The sequence below is a fragment of the Ranitomeya imitator genome, chromosome 1 (genome assembly GCF_032444005.1).
Source record: "Ranitomeya imitator isolate aRanImi1 chromosome 1, aRanImi1.pri, whole genome shotgun sequence".
NCBI classification, from domain to species: domain Eukaryota; kingdom Metazoa; phylum Chordata; class Amphibia; order Anura; family Dendrobatidae; genus Ranitomeya; species Ranitomeya imitator.
The window spans coordinates 1,004,861,495-1,004,882,740 of NC_091282.1; positions in this window are offsets into that span (position 1 = coordinate 1,004,861,495).

Sequence of the window (21,246 nt, forward strand, 5' to 3'; positions counted from 1 at the left end):
TCAGTGGAGGCCTAGTAGAAGGAGGGACTGCAGACAGGCTTCGAAGGCCTAACATAATAAAATGGGCTGGCTGTAGGCAATTTAAAATTGGTTCCAGGGGTACACGGGCAGGAGTACACAGGTCAGTGGAGGCCTAGTGGAAGGAGGGACCGCAGACAGGCTTCGAAGGCCTAACATAATAAAATTGGACAGGCTGTAGGCACTTTATAATTGGTTCCAGGGGTACACGGGCAGCAGTAGACAGGTCAGTGTAGTAGTAGTTGAAAGAACGGGCCGCAGACAGGCTTCGAAGGCCTAACATAATTAAATTGGGCTGGCTGTAGGATATTTAAAATTGGTTCCAGGGGTACATGGGCAGCAGTGGTCTGGTCAGCGGAGGCCGATTGTAATGAGTGTCTGCCAGTTAGTAGTCCAAAACAATAAATAAATGTGAATGTCTCGCATTAAAACAAAACGAAAACACTAAAGGGTGCAATCATTAGGTACAGGGGTGGGATCCTCTGCGTAGTTTCAGACCTACTAATTTAGCGCAAAGTATTTACTGTGGTAAATAGAGGACACTGCCCCTGACTATGCTAAGTACCATCATACATGTCAACACAATGGTATTGTCAGTGGCAGGAATGGAAGGATGTCAGCGCATAGACTAAACATTGGTGGAAGTGTGAGAGATAACTGTGGAAGTGGTAGAGCAATGTTTGACCTGGGGGTGGGTGACGTTGGGTGCGCACCACCACCGCCAGAGACACTTTATTGTACTAGGAGGGACCCAGTGGCAGTGCCGTCGACCAAAAGCGGGCTCACCCACCTCTTCAGACAAACTGCACTCTCACGGGTGCTGTCGCCAAGTGTCGATACCACGGCCCCGTGTGGGGAGTTTGGCCATTTAGGGAGGTGTAAACATGTCGTATGCTGGACAATCAGCTGCAGCAAATTAGACATTAGAAAAGTAATTCACAGTAGTCCACAGGCAAGAGCTTTTCATAGGAAAGCTAGGTGTCGGCCGGGCGAGGTGGGGCAAAAGAATTCGAAATCCAGTTGTGGTTCATTTTAATGAATGTTAGATCATCAACATTTTGGGTAGCCAGATGAGTCCTTTTTTCGGTTAATATTGAACCTGCAGCACTGAATACTCTTTCTGATAGGACAATAGCTGCCGGGCAAGCAAGCTCCTGCAATGCATATTCTGCCAATTCTGGCCAGGTGTCTAATTTTGATGCCCAGTAATCAAATGGGAATGACGGTTGAGGGAGAACATCGATAAGGGATGAAAAATAGTTTGTAACCATACTGGACAAATGTTGTCTCCTGTCACTTTCAATTGATGCAGCAGTACCTGTCCTGTCTGCGGTCATAGCAAAATCACTCCACAACCTGGTCAGAAAACCCCTCTGTCCAACGCCACTTCTGATGTGTGCACCCCTAACACTCCTGGTCTGCTGCCCCCTGGAGCTCGTGTGAGATTGATCACGTGCGCTGTGTGCTGGGAATGCCTGAAGCAAACGGTCAACAAGAGTTGATTGTTTGGTTGCTAATATTAGTTCCAAGTTCTCATGTGGCATAATATTTTGCAATTTGCCTTTATAGCGTGGATCAAGGAGGCAGGCCAACCAGTAATCGTCATCGTTCATCATTTTAGTAATGCGTGTGTCCCTTTTGAGGATACGTAAGGCATAATCTGCCATGTGGGCCAAAGTTCCAGTTGTCAAATCTGCGGTTGTGATTGGTTGAGGGGCAGTTTCAGGCAAATCTACGTCACTTGTGTCCCTCAAAAAACCAGAACCCGGCCTTGCCACGCAACCAATTTCCAGTGCCCCCGGGAAAGCTTCCTCATTAAAAATATACTCATCCCCATCATCCTCCTCGTCCTCCACCTCCTCTTCGCCCGCTACCTCGTCCTGTACACTGCACTGACCAGACAATTATATGAAACCAGAACACATGAGCTGCGCGCACAGTGAACAAGCCCGTAGAGACATGTTCACACCACCAAGAGACTTGAAAACACAAAAAAGCACAGTAAAACCAAAAACACACTGTTGCAAAAAAATCACAGTGGACAGCAAGTGCTAGTAAAAAGATGGAAAAAGCAGGGTATTTGGTTGATACGTTTTTTGCAAAAAATGTATATTAAGCCGCTCTACCAAACGTCAAGGTATACCCATATCAGAGCAGTCCTAACTAATGTATGTAATCCCTATCTGATGTATTTAAAACCTGGTCATATGTACAATACTTGTATGAGCAGGATTCAGAAAAGGAATGTCCATGTGGACACGCTGGACAGAACGGCTCCTGTGCGCACAGCTCAAAAAAAGAGGGGTGGATGCCTCCCCAGTCTTGTGGACACAAGAAAACAATTATATGAAACCAGAACACATGAGCTGCGCGCACAGTGAACAAGCCCGTAGAGACATGTTCACACCACCAAGAGACTTGAAAACACAAAAAAGCACAGTAAAACCAAAAACACACTGTTGCAAAAAAATCACAGTGGACAGCAAGTGCTAGTAAAAAGATGGAAAAAGCAGGGTATTTGGTTGATACGTTTTTTGCAAAAAATGTATATTAAGCCGCTCTACCAAACGTCAAGGTATACCCATATCAGAGCAGTCCTAACTAATGTATGTAATCCCTATCTGATGTATTTAAAACCTGGTCATATGTACAATACCTGTATGAGCAGGATTCAGAAAAGGAATGTCCATGTGGACACGCTGGACAGAACGGCTCCTGTGCGCACAGCTCAAAAAAAGAGGGGTGGATGCCTCCCCAGTCTTGTGGACACAAGAAAACAATTATATGAAACCAGAACACATGAGCTGCGTGCACAGTGAACAAGCCCGTAGAGACATGTTCACACCACCAAGAGACTTGAAAACACAAAAAAGCACAGTAAAACCAAAAACACACTGTTGCAAAAAAATCACAGTGGACAGCAAGTGCTAGTAAAAAGATGGAAAAAGCAGGGTATTTGGTTGATACGTTTTTTGCAAAAAATGTATATTAAGCCGCTCTACCAAACGTCAAGGTATACCCATATCAGAGCAGTCCTAACTAATGTATGTAATCCCTATCTGATGTATTTAAAACCTGGTCATATGTACAATACCTGTATGAGCAGGATTCAGAAAAGGAATGTCCATGTGGACACGCTGGACAGAACGGCTCCTGTGCGCACAGCTCAAAAAAAGAGGGGTGGATGCCTCCCCAGTCTTGTGGACACAAGAAAACAATTATATGAAACCAGAACACATGAGCTGCGCGCACAGTGAACAAGCCCGTAGAGACATGTTCACACCACCAAGAGACTTGAAAACACAAAAAAGCACAGTAAAACCAAAAACACACTGTTGCAAAAAAATCACAGTGGACAGCAAGTGCTAGTAAAAAGATGGAAAAAGCAGGGTTTTACTGTGCTTTTTTGTGTTTTCAATGACCAGACAATGGCTGACTGTCATCAAGGCTTTCCTCTTCCTCAGCTGCAGACGCCTGATCCTTTATGTGCGTCAAACTTTGCATCAGCAGACACATTAGGGGGATGCTCATGCTTATTATGGCGTTGTCTGCACTAACCAGCCATGTGCATTCCTCAAAACACTTAAGGACTTGACACATGTCTTGTATCTTCGACCACTGCACACCTGACAACTCCATGTCTGCCATCCTACTGCCTGCCCGTGTATGTGTATCCTGCCACAAAAACATAACAGCCCGCCTCTGTTGGCACAGTCTCTGAAGCATGTGCAGTGTTGAGTTCCACCTTGTTGCAACGTCTATGATTAGGCGATGATGGGGAAGGTTCAAAGACCGCTGATAGGTCTGCATACGGCTGGAGTGTACAGGCGAACGTCGGATATGTGAGCAAAGTCCACGCACTTTGAGGAGCAGGTCGGAGAACCCAGGATAAGTTTTCAATAAGCACTGCACCACCAGGTTTAAGGTGTGAGCCAGGCAAGGAATGTGTTTCAGTTGGGAAAGGGAGATGGCAGCCATGAAATTCCTTCCGTTATCACTCACTACCTTGCCTGCCTCAAGATCTACTGTGCCCAGCCACGACTGCGTTTATTGCTGCAAGAACTCGGACAGAACTTCCGCGGTGTGTCTGCTGTCGCCCAAACACTTCATAGCCAATACAGCCTGCTGACGCTTGCCAGTAGCTGGCCCATAATGGGACAACTGGTGTGCAACAGTGGCAGCTGCCGATGGAGTGGTTGGCCGACTGCGGTCTGTGGAAGAGCTGTCGCTTCTGCAGGAGGACGAGGAGGAGGAGGGGGTGCGAACGCCTACAGCCAACTGTTTCCTAGACCGTGGGCTAGGCACAACTGTCCCGAAATTGATGTCCCCTGTGGACCCTGCATCCACCACATTCACCCAGTGTGCCGTGATGGACACGTAACGTCCCTGGCCATGCCTACTGGTCCATGCATCTGTAGTCAGGTGCACCTTTGTACTCACAGATTGCCTGAGTGCATGGACGATGCGCTGTTTAACATGCTGGTGCAGGGCTAGGATGGCTTTTCTGGAAAAAAAGTGTCGACTGGGTAGCTCGTAGCGTGGTTCAGCGTACTCCATCAGGGCTTTGAAAGCTTCGCTTTCAACTAACCGGTAGGGCATCATCTCTAACGAGATTAGTCTAGCAATGTGGGCGTTAAAACCCTGTGTACGCGGATGCGAGGATAAGTACTTCCTTTTTCTAACCAGAGTCTCATGTAGTGTGAGCTGGACTGGAGAGCTGGAGATCGTGGAACTAGCGGGTGTGCCGGTGGACATGGCAGACTGAGAGACGGTTGGAGACGTTATTGTTTCCGCCAGTGCCCTAGATGCAATATTTCCTCCTACAAAACTGGTGATTCCCTGACCCTGACTGCTTTTGGCTGGCAAAGAAACCTGCACAGATACTGCCGGTGGTGCGGAAAATGGTGGCCTTACAGTGACGGAAGGGATGTTGCGTTGCTGACTAGCTTCATTGGCCGAGGGTGCTACAACCTTAAGGGACGTTTGGTAGTTAGTCCAGGCTTGAAAATGCATGGTGGTTAAATGTCTATGCATGCAACTTGTATTGAGACTTTTCAGATTCTGACCTCTGCTTAAGCTAGTTGAACATTTTTGACAGATGACTTTGCGCTGATCAATTAGATGTTGTTTAAAAAAATGCCAGACTGCACTCTTCCTAGCATCGGATCCCTTTTCAGGGATTGCAGACTGAGCTTTAACCGGATGGCCACGCTGTCCTCCAACAGGTTTTGGCTTTGCCACGCGTTTTGGGCCAGATACGGACCCGGCAGATGGAACCTGTTGCGATGTTGATGCCTGCTGCGGCCCCTCCTCCACCTTCGCTTCTGAAATACTGCCGCCTGCACCCTGTTCCCCCAAAGGCTGCCAATCGGGGTCAACAACTGGGTCATCTATTACCTCCTCTTCTAGCTTGTGTGCAACTTCGTCTGTGTCACCGTGTCGGTCGGTGGTATAGCGTTCGTGACGGGGCAACATAGTCTCATCAGGGTCTGATTGTGGATCAGTACCCTGAGAGGGCAATGTTGTGGTCTGAGTCAAAGGACCAGCATAGTAGTCTGGCTGTGGCTGTGCATCAGTGCACTCCATGTCAGAATCTACTTGTAATGGGCATGGCCTGTTAACTGTGTCACTTTCTAAGCCAGGGACGGTATGTGTAAAGAGCTCCATGGAGTAACCCATTGTGTCGCCTGCTGCATCCTTCTCTCTTGTTGTTGTTTTTGCTGAAGAGGACAAGGAAGCGACTTGTCCCTGACCGTGAACATCCACAAGCGACGCGCTGCTTTTACATTTACCAGTTTCAGAAGAGGAGGCAAAAGAGCTAGAGGCTGAGTCTGCAAGGTAAGCCAAAACTTGCTGTTGCTGCTCCGGCTTTAAAAGCGGTTTTCCTACTCCCAGAAAAGAGAGCGTTCGAGGCCTTGTGTAGCCAGACGACGAACCTGGCTCCACAGCTCCAGACTTAGGTGGAATATTTTTTTTCCCACGACCACCTGATGCTCCACTACCACTACCATCATTACCAGCTGACAATGAACGCCCACGGCCACGACCTCTTGCACCAGACTTCCTCATTGTTTTAAAAACTTAACCAAAGTAACTTTATTTGTTGCTGTCAAACAACTTACACGGTGAGCTATAACTTCAGTATGATTTCAATATCCCTTTACAGGTTGGTGAGACCACAAGGAAAATCAGGCACAATGTTATACACTCTGTTTTCTGTGGCACCAAATCACAGAGATGCCACACACGCAGGACTGTCACTCAAGCACAAATTCAATATTAATCTCCCACTCTTTTTTTTTTTTTTTTCAGGGAGACTTTAGAAACAAAATAAAATAAAATGATTTTTTCAGGAAGAATTTAGAAACCAAATAAAATAAAAAGATTTTTTCAGGGACAATTTAGAAACCAAATAATAAAAAAAAAGGCTTTCTATGGCCCACTGAGTGAGAGATGGCACACACAGGAGTCATGAGTGGCACACAAGCCCAGAGGCCAATATTTATCTCCCACTGAATGATTTATTGATTTTTTCAGGTAGAATTTAGAACCCAAATCAAGCAAAAAAATAAATAGGCTTTCTATGGCCCACAATTTGAGAGAGAGAGAGAGATGGCACACCCAGGAGTCAAGACTGTCACTCAAGCACAAATGTCAATATTAATCTCCCACTGATTTTTTTTATTTTTTTTTTTCAGGGAGACTTTAGAAACAAAATAAAATAAAATGATTTTTTCAGGAAGAATTTAGAAACCAAATAAAATAAAATGATTTTTTCAGGGACAATTTAGAAACCAAATAAAAAAAAAAGGCTTTCTATGGCCCACTGAGTGAGAGATGGCACACACAAGAGTCAGGAGTGGCACACAAGCCCAGAGGCCAATATTTATCTCCCACTGATTGATTTATTGATTTTTTTCAGGTAGGATTTAGAACCCAAATCAAGCAAATAAATAAATAGGCTTTCTATGGCCCACAATTTGAGAGAGAGAGATGGCACACCCAGGAGTCAAGACTGGCACACAAGCAGAAAGGGCAATATTAATCTCCCACTGTTTTTTTTTTTGTTGTTTTTTCAGGGAGACTTTAGAAACAAAATAAAATAAAATAATTTTTTCAGGAAGAATTTAGAAACCAAATAAAATAAAATGATTTTTTCAGGGACAATTTAGAAACCAAATAAAAAAAAAAAAAAAGGCTTTCTATGGCCCACTGAGTGAGAGATGGCACACACAGGAGTCAGGAGTGGCACACAAGCCCAGAGGCCAATATTTATCTCCCACTGATTGATTTATTGATTTTTTTCAGGTAGAATTTAGAACCCAAATCAAGCAAAAAAATAAATAGGCTTTCTATGGCCCACTGAGTGAGAGATGGCACACACGGGAGTCAGGAGTGGCACACAAGCCCAGAGGCCAATATTTTTCTCCCACTGATTGATGTAGTGATTTTTTCAGGTAGATTTTAGAACCCAAATCAAGCAAAAAAAAAAAAAGGCTTTCTATGGCCCACTGAGTGAGAGATGGCACACACAGGAGTCAAGAGTGGCACACAAGCCCAGAGGCCAATATTTTTCTCCCACTGATTGATGTAGTGATTTTTTCAGGTAGATTTTAGAACCCAAATCAAGCAAAAAAATAAATAGGCTTTCTATGGCCCACAATTTGAGAGAGAGAGAGAGATGGCACACCCAGGAGTCAAGACTGTCACTCAAGCACAAATGTCAATATTAATCTCCCACTGATTTTTTTTATTTATTTTTTTTCAGGGAGACTTTAGAAACAAAATAAAATAAAATGATTTTTTCAGGAAGAATTTAGAAACCAAATAAAATAAAATGATTTTTTCAGGGACAATTTAGAAACCAAATAAAAAAAAAAGGCTTTCTATGGCCCACTGAGTGAGAGATGGCACACACAAGAGTCAGGAGTGGCACACAAGCCCAGAGGCCAATATTTATCTCCCACTGATTGATTTATTGATTTTTTTCAGGTAGGATTTAGAACCCAAATCAAGCAAATAAATAAATAGGCTTTCTATGGCCCACAATTTGAGAGAGAGAGAGAGATGGCACACCCAGGAGTCAAGACTGGCACACAAGCAGAAAGGGCAATATTAATCTCCCACTGTTTTTTTTTGTTGTTTTTTCAGGGAGACTTTAGAAACAAAATAAAATAAAATAATTTTTTCAGGAAGAATTTAGAAACCAAATAAAATAAAATGATTTTTTCAGGGACAATTTAGAAACCAAATAAAAAAAAAAAAGGCTTTCTATGGCCCACTGAGTGAGAGATGGCACACACAGGAGTCAGGAGTGGCACACAAGCCCAGAGGCCAATATTTATCTCCCACTGGTTGATTTATTGATTTTTTCAGGTAGAATTTAGAACCCAAATCAAGCAAAAAAATAAATAGGCTTTCTATGGCCCACTGAGTGAGAGATGGCACACACGGGAGTCAGGAGTGGCACACAAGCCCAGAGGCCAATATTTTTCTCCCACTGATTGATGTAGTGATTTTTTCAGGTAGATTTTAGAACCCAAATCAAGCAAAAAAAAAAAAGGGCTTTCTATGGCCCACTGAGTGAGAGATGGCACACACAGGAGTCAAGAGTGGCACACAAGCCCAGAGGCCAATATTTTTCTCCCACTGAATGATGTAGTGATTTTTTCAGGTAGATTTTAGAACCCAAATCAAGCAAAAAAATAAATAGGCTTTCTATGGCCCACTGAGAGATGGCACACACAGGGATGGCACTCTAGCAGAAATGCCAATCTTAATCTCCCACAAAAAAAAATAAAAGCAGGGACTGTCCTACAATTACTATCTCCCTGCAGTAATCTCAGCCAGGTATGGCAGGCAGCAATAAGGAGTGGACTGATGCACAAATTAAATAAAAAGTGTGGACAAACAAAAAAGATAGCTGTGCAGAAAGGAAGGAACAAGAGGATTTGTGCTTTGAAAAAAGCAGTTGGTTTGCACAGCGGCGTACACACAGCAATGCAGCTATCAGGGAGCCTTCTAGGGCAGCCCAATGAGCTACAGCGCTGAGAAAAAAAAAATGTAGCTTCCACTGTCCCTGCACACCGAAGGTGGTGTTGGACAGTGGAAATCGCTACAGCACAAGCGGTTTGGTGGTTAATGGACCCTGCCTAACACTATCCCTGCTTCTGACGAAGCGGCAGCAACCTCTCCCTAAGCTCAGATCAGCAGCAGTAAGATGGCGGTCGGCGGGAACGCCCCTTTATAGCCCCTGTGACGCCGCAGACAGCAAGCCAATCACTGCAATGCCCTTCTCTAAGATGGTGGGGACCAGGACCTATGTCATCACGCTGCCCACACTCTGCATTCACCTTCATTGGCTGAGAAATGGCGCTTTTTGCGTCATTGAAACGCGACTTTGGCGCGAAAGTCGCGTACCGCATGGCCGACCCCGCACAGGGGTCGGATCGGGTTTCATGAAACCCGACTTTGCCAAAAGTCGGCGACTTTTGGAAATGAACGACCCGTTTCGCTCAACCCTAATCACAAGAACTCAGAAAACGAGTCCAGAAGCATGTTTCAACAATACACTTAGCTGCTTCGGACTCAAGGAAGGGCAAAACTCTTACCCCGGTGGCTGAACACTTTCTAGCCAACCATAGGGGTTCCTCGACCAACCTTAGAGTGGTGGGTTTACAAAAGCTAACCCCGAATGAGAGAGGTGGGGACAGACATAAATTGCTTCTACAAATAGAATCCAGATGGATTTTTCAACTACAGTCAGTGACCCCCTCTGGATTAAATGAGGAACTTCTGTTCACAGGGTTTTTGGGTAGTTGATTTTTCTTGAGAGTATGTGTTCTGCGATATTCATATTATTATTCATTATATATATATATATATATATATAAATATATATATAATTTTTTTTTTTTTTTTTTTAATTCATTTTCCACTTTTTCATTTTTCCTAGTAGTCCGGTTCACTATGTATTGATTTAGGCCTTCGCCGGATTTTTTTGGAGAGTCTGAAAACTATACATTTTTGGAAAGGTTATAGTATAAGCAATACGAAAAACAATGTTTCCATTTGCCCCGAGTCCCACGTGACCGCCATATTGGATTTTACAAAATGGCTGACGTAAAACCAATTTTCGTTAATATCTCAGCTTATAAATAACATAAAAATAAAATTTGACAGCTAAACATACATTTTAGGGCTAAGAAATGCAATATTACTAGTTGCAGATGTGTTTTAGATATTTACTACAGCAGTTTTTTATAATTAATTAGTATTGACATAATAATACATAATGACAGGAATCACATGTTTTTTTTTCCTTTTATTACAGGAGTTGAACATGACAGACAAACCACAAGCTACTGAAGTCACTTGTGAAGGTGAGGCACCTATCAACTGGAAGCTATGTATGCTCTGTCAGTCTTCCAATGGCAATGAGAAGTTGGTGCAAAATCCTCGGATACAGTCTTACCAGCGCGTTTTGGACATAGTAGCAGAGAGGGCAAGTTTACAAGATGGCAACTATGTTGATATCCATCGACGGATTAGCAACAGGAAAGACACAATCGCTACACATCAGGCAGTCTACCATCGAAGTTGTTACACAAATGCAATTAACAACGACCAAATACAACGAGCCCGGGACCGTTATGCACATGCATTAGCTACTGGTAGCCACATTACCAAGAAACGAGGATTAAAAAGAGGACGTGCTGAAATGGACGAATCAGGTTCATTAACATCTGACTCTTCATCACCATTCACGAGGTCACATACATGGCCACTGGATAAGGAAAAATGTTTCTTTTGTCAGAACGATGAGAATGAGAAGCTTTATAATGTGAGGACAGTCAACGCAGGGAAATCGTTGAAACAAGCTATTGAAACATCAGATAATTTAACACTGAAAACAAGACTGAACACATGCATTGCACCAGGGGATGCACATTCTATTGACGTCCGGTACCACAAAAGCTGTTGGACAAAGCATGTTTTTCATGGACAACGAGAACGTAGTACCAACAGAACAGACCACAAAGAACCCTTATTACAACGTGCAAGTCTGCTAGAGTTGATAAACCTAGTGGATATTCAAACACAGAACCAATCATATCTATCTATACAAGATATCGAAACCACTTATTTGAATATGCTTGGTATAGAAGGCGTAGAAAATCACAAACCTACATTCACTAGAAAGTGGCTCAAAGAAATTATAATGAATGCCTTGCCACATCTGAAATCCTGTCTTTCAAAAAACAGAAGGGAATCAGCAGTTCTTTATTCACCAGAAGCCTGTGAGGAAATCATGGTTAATTCTGCAATGGAATGTCGTAGTGATGATGCAGACAACATGCAGACAATCTACAAAGCAGCACAGTTAATTAGGAAAAGCATTGCTAATTTTACAACGGAAGTCAATGATAAAAACACCATAATGGTCACTAGTGACATAAACGACGTTCCAGCAGAATTATATTCCGCTATCCGTTGGATCATAACAGGGCCGATTGACAGCCTTGAAACTCAAAGAAGGACCAAAATTGTTGACCGAGCAGCACTCACTATGAGTCAGAACATCATGTATGAATTCAAATCAAAAGCTTTCGACTGAAAAAGAAGTGAGCAAAACTATGTTGTCAACGCTTGCTACCTTCGTATGTTTTGCTTACTCTCCAAAAGGCATTTTTATTAAGAATATTCCCGAACTGCGATGGCATCTATTTTGCAAGCATATGGCAGAAAGTGACAGGTTACCTCCTACACTCGGAGCTCTAAAACAACATGTCCTCAGAGTCCATATCCAAGCCAGAGTGTGGGGACAAGCTAACATTGCTTTGCAGGATTCTCAGCTGGATCCCGAGAAGAATGGCTATCACAAAGGGTTGGATGGACAGTTGAAACCAACCATGACAGATGTTCTTCCAGCTCCAAAAGCAATAATCGAGATGATTAGTTGTCAATGCAAACATGACTGTTCTTCTTCAAGGTGTTCTCGCCGAAAAAATAACTTATCCTGTACCGATCTTTGTCAGTGTGACAGCGAGTGTGTGAATGACGAGGACACTCAGACCAAATATGAAACTGATGATGACAGTGATGGTGGCGATATGTAAAGACACTCTGGTTGTTCAAAAGTTAAAAACATTAACTCTCTGCTTTTCGAGTTCGAAAATTTGTTCAAATATAAACCGATACAATTTGTAGTCGTATATAGAGTATTTATTTGGATACCACTGCATTTCTTAGTACTCAAAATGTATGTTTAGCTGTCAAAATTTAAGTTTTACGTTACTTACAAGCTGAGATATTAACAAAAATCGATGTAAATCAGCCATTTTGTAAAATCCAAGATGGCGGCCACTTAGGACTCGGGGCAAATGGAAACATTGTTTTTCTTATTGCTTATACCATAGCCTTTCCAAAAATGTACATATTTGAAACTCTCCAGAAAATTCCGGCGAAATTACATAGTGAACCGGGCTATAGCCCCGGATTGGATTGGAACCGTCGGCTTTTGTTTTTATAAGCCGAGGGCTGGGTGTCTCTTCTCCTGTACATGACCTGGTGGAAGTTTGGATTTTTGGATAGCCACAATATATGATGATTCTGGAATATAATTTAGGACATGGCTATTGGACACGTATGGAAGGTGCGACGTGTGGAATCCAATGGAGCATTAGTGGAGGATGGCCTTTCGCCTGATGGATGAGGATCATCTTATATGCATCCTGTTTGCATTCTTGGACTCTCAGACTTAAATCAGTGGGACTTTCATTATGGAGGTCATTTGGATCTGAGGACCTTGACACATGACTATTGGACTTTTTACTGTTCATGCCATCCCACTTTGCATGTGTGCTGCAGTTTGTTATTGGAATGGTCTCTTCATCTGACATTTAAATGTGGACCATTTTCTCCTTTTTTTTTTTTTTTTTTTTTTTTATATTTCCATACCTATTGGCACACATTTTCTATTGCAGCATATAGATTAATCATGTGTGCTGTATTGAGTGGTAGTGATGGCATATGTATGTGTTTTATATATATATATATATATATATATATATATATATATATATATATATATATGTCATTGCTGCATTTTCACACTAACTATGCACATTCCTTCAATACAGGTCCATGCATACCATTTGTGCCTGTTAGCAGAATAGCCTGCAAAAAGAATTATGTGTCATTCACCTTCTGCGCCTCTGTTGCTTGTGCTCTTTATCGCCCCCCTCTGGACGTTTGCGCATTATTTGAACCACGTCTGCGCAGGAGCCGCCCGTCTCCATATACATCTTTTGTTATTCCCATCCTGCCTCTCTCCATTCCCTGCCAATGTGCGACTTCCTGTTTCCGCCCCCCATCCTTTGGACGGCACGGGTGCACACACTCCAATTGATTGGGCTTCTTATTTAAATGTGCGCTATTGACTACAGCACCCACTTCCCCTGACGAAGCCGCTGTGGCGGCGATACGCATGGGGCTCTCACACCCTACCCTACCCTGCCTTATGCCGTTCACATTTAGGCACTGGCTTCTATTTGACTTTGTGTAGTCGATATATTTTTGGGTTCAGCCTGTCTTTTTTCTCCCCGCCTCAGATGAGTATGCTGGGCATTATATTGCCCCCCCTCTGTAACTATGGGCTGTATTTCCTTGTTATCTGCTGGGCACTTTACTTCCAAACCAATTAGTAGATTTGATACGGACATCCTTTTCACAAGGTTTTTTTTTCTTTTTTTTTTGCTCTAGCTTTTCCAATAGGGGCTTATGGTTCTTTGCACCTATGATCTCTTATGCCCTAAGCATATATGGATGTGTTTCCCTTTCAACTAGGGGGTATTATTTCATCTATATAAGGTGACATATATTATGCTGACCCATTGTATTATGTTTCATGTCGACTTCATATTTATTTGTAGGGCATTTGAATAGGGGTGTTTTTGTACACTATTGGTACATTTTAAATGTTTTTATGTTTTGCTGTGATGTTCAATAAACATTGTGTTATTTTTCTACTTTCTATGGTTGTGCGGGCCTGTTTCATAGTCCATTCTGTTTTCTTTTTTTGGTTATACATTTAATATTGGACTAGGCACTGCACCCTATAACATTTATTTGTGTATACAGCTTGAGTGCACCCTTTACAAGTGTTTGTGTATTCAAATTCCAGGCTCCTTCAGGCAACAAATTACAAAAATGACGTCCATGTAGTCAGGACAAGCAATCCTTAAGAACTTTTGTGAATTCCAGAATACAGATGCCTTAATTGTAGCAGGGGGATGTAGACCAGCTAGCAACCAATCTCCAAAACTCCATGTGCTATCAATCCATGGCTCCAAGACCTCATCGATAGATACTCTCACCTCCACATCACTTCAACAACTCCTAGACTACCCATGTGGCTTCTTTTTCTCCCTTCCCCTTACACATTTGCTTTTAGCTCAAAAGAATTGAGCATATTCCATAAGCCCATCACTTGGGACTGCATGTGAGACCACTGTGATGACAGCTCCCGTTGGACTACAATCCCCATCAATACAATTGGTTTAGTTGCATAGAGCACAATGGCTTGAGAATTTGAGATACAGATGAGATCAATAGAATGATTGCTTTACTATTACCATTAGCAATCGTCTGTCTGGCCTTATGTATACATAAGTTCCATCCAGAATGTCCTCCTCTACTTGCTGTTACTGCATGAAAACATTGATTTCTGAGGATGAACTGATGAGCAAGCAAATCTGTAATAAAATCATGCAGCTGCAGGACAAAAACTAAATCTCCAAGCACTCACAAATACTCGGAGACCACCCGAGCAACAAGTTTACTCGCTCATCACTAGTTTTTAGTCATTCAATGTGCATCACTAACACATTTTTTCATTAAAAACTGTTATGTAATGATGTCCAAAAAGCCCTTTATATAGTTAGATCGTACCTGCTCATTTAGTCATAGAGATGTGCTTCATTTTCATTTCAGCCCCGATGTTATTGGAATCCCGTGCTTGCGCAGTGTGGCACTTGGAGTCGTTCTTGCACAGTGTCAAGTGGGCAGTCACACTTGAAAAGTGTGAGGCATTGAGCTCGACACTGTGCACGGGCCACACTGTGCTAGCTCGATATTCCGGTGGCCTTGGCACAACCAGAGAAATCAATCCAAAAGAAAATAAAGCACACCTTTATGACTAAATGAGCTGATGCGATATAGCTATCTACAGTGTGTGGGGACTAGGGTTGAGTGAAACGGATCGGTCATTTTCATAAGTCGCTGACTTTTGGCAAAGACCCGATCCCAGCGTGGGATCGGCCATGCGGTCGGCGATCTTCGCGCCAAAGTCGCGTTTCATATAACGTGTTCAGCGCCATTTCTCAGCCAAAGAAGGTGGACGCAGAGTGTGGGCAGCGTGATGACATAGGTCTTGGTCCCCACCATCTTAGAGAAAGGCATGGCAGTGATTGGCTTGCTTTCTGCGGCGTCAGAGGGGCTATAAAGGGGCGTGCACGCCGACCGCCATCTTACTGCTGCTGATCTGAGCATAGGGAGAGATTGCTGCAGCTTCGTCAGAAGCAGAGATAGCGTTAGGCAGGGTACATTAACCCCCAAACCGCTTGTGCTGTAGCGATTTCCACTGTCCAACACCACCTTTACTTTGCAGGGATAGTGGAGGCAAGATTTTTCTTCATCAGCTCTGTAGCTTATTGGCCTGCCCTAGAAGGTTCCCTGATAGCTGCATTGCTGTTTGTACGCCACAGTGCAAACCAACTGCTTTTTTCAAAGCACAAATCCTGTTGCTCCTTCCTTTCTGCACAGCCATCTTGTTTGTTTGTCCACACTTTTGTGTGCAGCAGTCCTTTTTATTGCTGCCTGCCATACTTTTCTGAGATTATTGTAGGGAGATAGTAATTGTTGTACAGCCCCTTTTTTATATATATATATATATATATATATATATATATATATATATATATATATATATATATATATATATATATCTTCAAGCCACTTTCTGCCCCTGAAACTGTGTAGTGTAAAACAGTGGGCCTTTATTTTTCTGCACTGTCCCACACCTAAAAAGGGAGATTTATATTGCCAATCAGTGCATCTGCGCCAGTCCTGTCTGCGTTATCTCTGTCAGTCATTTTCTGCCACAGAAACTGTACTGTAATACAGTGGGCCTGATTTATTCACTAGTCTCCCATATAAAAAAGGGGAGATTAATATTGCCTAATCTGTGGATCTGTGCCAGTCCTGTCTGTGGTATATGTCAGTCATTTTCTGCCACAGAAACTATACTGTAATACAGTGGGCATGATTTATTCACCAGTCTCCCATAAAAAAGGGGAGATTAATATTGGCAAATCTGTGCATCTGTGCCAGTCCTGTCTGTGGTATCTGTCACTCATTTTCTGCCACAGAATCTATACTATAATACATTGGGCCTGATTTATTCACTAGTCTCCTATATAAAAAAGGGGAGATTAATATTGGCAAATCTGTGCATCTGTGCCAGTCCTGTCTGTGGTATCTGTCAGTCATTTTCTGCCACAGAAACTATACTGTAATACAGTGGGCATGATTTATTCACTAGTTTCCCATATAAAAAAGGGGAGATTAATATTGGCAAATCTGTGCATCTGTGGCAGTCCTGTCTGATGTATCTGTCAGTCATTTTCTGCCACAGAAACTATACTGTAATACAGTGGGCCTGATTTATTCACTAGTCTCCCATATAAAAAAGGGGAGACTAATATTGCCTAATCTGTGCATCTGTGTCAGTCCTGTCTGTGGTATCTGTCAGTCATTTTCTGCCATAGAAACTATAATGTAATACAATGGGCCTGATTTATTCACTAGTCTCCCATATAAAAAAGGGGAGACTAATATTGCCTAATCTGTGCATCTGTGTCAGTCCTGTCTGTGGTATCTGTCAGTCATTTTCTGCCACAGAAACTATACTGTAATACAGTGGGCCTGACTTATTCACTAGTCTCACATATAAAAAAGGGGAGATAAATATTGCCTAATCTGTGCATCTGTGCCAGTCCTGTCTGTGGTATCTGTCAGTTATTTTCTGCCACAGAAACTATACTGTAATACAGTGGGCCTGATTTATTCACTAGTCTCCCATATTAAAAATTGGAGATTAATATTGGCAAATCTGTGCGTCTGTGCCAGTCCTGTCTGTGGTATCTGTCAGTCATTTTCTGCCACAGAAACTATACTGTAATACAGTGGGCCTGATTTATTCACTAGTCTCCCGTATAAAAAAAGGGGAGATTAATATTGGCAAATCTGTGCATCTGTGCCAGTCCTGTCTGTGGTATCTGTCAGTCATTTTCTGCCACAGAAACTATACTGTAATACAGTGGGCCTGATTTATTCACTAGTCTCCCATATAAAAAAGGGGAGATTAATATTGGCAAATCTGTGCATCTGTGCCAGTCCTGTCTGTGGTATCTGTCAGTCATTTTCTGCCACAGAAACTATACTGTATTACAGTGGGCCTGATTTATTCACTAGTCTCCCATATAAAAAAGGGGATATTAATCTTGCCTAATCTGTGCATCTGTGCCAGTCCTGTCTGTGGTATCTGTCAGTCATTTTCTGCCACAGAAACTATACTGTAATACAGTGGGCCTGATTTATTCACTAGTCTCCCATATAAAAAAGGGGAGACTAATATTGCCTAATCTGTGCATCTGTGTCAGTCCTGTCTGTGGTATCTGTCAGTCATTTTCTGCCACAGAAACTATACTGTAATACAGTGGGCCTGACTTATTCACTAGTCTCACATATAAAAAAGGGGAGATAAATATTGCCTAATCTGTGCATCTGTGCCAGTCCTGTCTGTGGTATCTGTCAGTTATTTTCTGCCACAGAAACTATACTGTAATACAGTGGGCCTGATTTATTCACTAGTCTCCCATATTAAAAATTGGAGATTAATATTGGCAAATCTGTGCGTCTGTGCCAGTCCTGTCTGTGGTATCTGTCAGTCATTTTCTGCCACAGAAACTATACTGTAATACAGTGGGCCTGATTTATTCACTAGTCTCCCGTATAAAAAAAGGGGAGATTAATATTGGCAAATCTGTGCATCTGTGCCAGTCCTGTCTGTGGTATCTGTCAGTCATTTTCTGCCACAGAAACTATACTGTAATACAGTGGGCCTGATTTATTCACTAGTCTCCCATATAAAAAAGGGGAGATTAATATTGGCAAATCTGTGCATCTGTGCCAGTCCTGTCTGTGGTATCTGTCAGTCATTTTCTGCCACAGAAACTATACTGTATTACAGTGGGCCTGATTTATTCACTAGTCTCCCATATAAAAAAATGGGATATTAATCTTGCCTAATCTGTGCATCTGTGCCAGTCCTGTCTGTGGTATCTGTCAGTCATTTTCTGCCACAGAAACTATACTGTAATACAGTGGGCCTGATTTATTCACTAGTCTCCCATATAAAAAAAGGGAGATTAATTTTGGCAAATCTGTGCATCTGTGCCAGTCCTGTCTGTGGTATCTGTCAGTCATTTTCTGCCACAGAATCTATACTATAACACATTGGGCCTGATTTATTCACTAGTCTCCTATATAAAAAAGGGGAGATTAATATTGGCAAATCTGTGCATCTGTGCCAGTCCTGTCTGTGGTATCTGTCAGTCATTTTCTGCCACAGAAACTATACTGTAATACAGTGGGCATGATTTATTCACTAGTTTCCCATATGAAAAAGGGGAGATTAATATTGGCAAATCTTTGCATCTGTGGCAGTCCTGTCTGATGTATCTGTCAGTCATTTTCAGCCACAGAAACTATACTGTAATACAGTGGGCATGATTTATTCACTAGTCTCCCATATAAAAAAGGGGAGACTAATATTGCCTAATCTGTGCATCAGTGTCAGTCCTGTCTTTGGTATCTGTCAGTCATTTTCTGCCATAGAAACTATAATGTAATACAGTGGGCCTGATTTATTCACTAGTCTCCCATATAAAAAAGGGGAGACTAATATTGCCTAATCTGTGCATCTGTGTCAGTCCTGTCTGTGGTATCTGTCAGTCATTTTCTGCCACAGAAACTATACTATAACACATTGGGCCTGATTTATTCACTAGTCTCCTATATAAAAAAGGGGAGATTAATATTGGCAAATCTGTGCATCTGTGGCAGTCCTGTCTGTGGTATCTGTCAGTCATTTTCTGCCACAGAAACTATACTGTAACACAGTGGGCCTGATTTATTCACTAGTCTCCCATATAAAAAAAGGGGAGATTAATATTGGCAAATCTGTGCATCTGTGCCAGTCCTGTCTGTGGTATCTGTCAGTCATTTTCTGCCACAGAAACTATACTGTAACACAGTGGGCCTGATTTATTCTCTAGTTTCCCATATAAAAAAGGGGAGATTAATATTGGCAAATCTGTGCATCTGTGCTAGTCCTGTCTGTGGTATCTGTCAGTCATTTTCTGCCACAGAAACTATACTGTAATACAGTGGTCCTGATTTATTCACTAGTCTCCCGTATAAAAAAGGGGAGATTAATATTGCCTAATCTGTGCATCTGTGGCAGTCCTGTCTGTGGTATCTTTCAGTCATTTCCTGCCACAGAAACTATACTGTAATACAGTGGGCCTGATTTATTCTCTAGTTTCCCATATAAAAAAGGGGAGATTAATATTGGCAAATCTGTGCATCTGTGCCAGTCCGGTCTGTGGTATCTGTCAGTCATTTTCTGTCACAGAAACTATACTGTAATACAGTGGGCCTGATTTATTCACTAGTCTCCCATATAAAAAAGGGGAGACTAATATTGCCTAATCTGTGCATCTGTGCCAGTCCTGTCTGTGGTATCTGTCTGTCATTTTCTGCCACAGAAACTATACTGTAATACAGTGGGTCTCATTTATTCACTAGTCTCCCATATAAAAAAGGGAGATTAATATTGGCAAATCTGTGCATCTGTGCCAGTCCTGTCTGTGGTATCTGTCAGTCATTTTATGCCACAGAAAGTATACTGTAATACAATGGGCCTGATTTATTTACTAGTCTCCCATATAAAAAAGGGAGATTTTTATTGCCAGTGTTTGCATCTGCGTCAGTCCTGTTAGTGGCATATCTGTCAGCCACTGTCTGCCACTGAAGCTGTGTACTGTAATACAGTGGGCCTGATTTTCCCTGCAGTCTCACACACCTATAAAGGGAGATTTCAATTCACAACAAGTTTGTGTACACCTTTCAATTGGTTTTACAGTACTATATAACGTTTGTTAGTTTGATTACAATTTTCCAAGAATGAGGAAGTCTGGTGGAAGAGGTCGTGGCCATGGGCGGTCATGGCAAGCTGGTAATGATGGTAGTGGTGGTGGAGCATCAGGTGGTCGTGGGAAAAGCAATATAGCACCTAAGTCTCGAGTTGTTGAGCCAGCGTCATCATTTGGCTACACAAGGCCTCGATCGCTCCCTTTTCTGGGAGTAGGAAAACCGCTTTTAAAGCCGGAGCAGCAGGAACAAGTTTTGGCTTTCCTTGCTGACTCTGCCTCTAGCTCTTTCGCCTCCTCTTCGGAAAGTGCAAATTTTAAAAGCAGCGCGTCATCAGTGGATGTTCTCGGTCAGGAACAAGTCGCTTCCTTGTGTTCTTCACCCAGAACAACAGAGAAGGATGCGTCAGGCAACACAACAGGTTACTTCATGGGGCTCTTTAAACGTACCGTGCTTGGGTTAGAAAGAAAAATTGTTAACAGGCCATGCCCATTACAAGATGAATTGGACATGGAGTGCACAGATGCAATGCCACAGCCAGATTATAATGCTGTTCCTTTGACTCAGATCACAACATTGCCCTCGCAGTGTACTGATCCAGAATCTGACCCTGATGAGACTATGGAGCCCCTTCACGAACGCTATAGCACCAGCTTACATGGTGACACAGAGGAAGGTGCACAGGAAATAGAAGAGGAGGTCATAGATGACCCAGTTGTTGACCCCGATTGGCAGCCATTGGGGGAACAGGGTGCAGCTGGCAGTAGCTCTGAAGTGGAGGAGGAGGAGCCCAGCAGGCATCAACATCGCAACAGCTTCCATCTGGCAGGCCCGTATCTGGCCAAAAACATGTGTCAAAACCTAAAACAGTTGTAGGACAGTGTGGCCATCTGGTTAAAGTAGCTCAGTGTGCAATGCCTGAAAAGGTATCCGATAGTAGGAAGAGTGCAG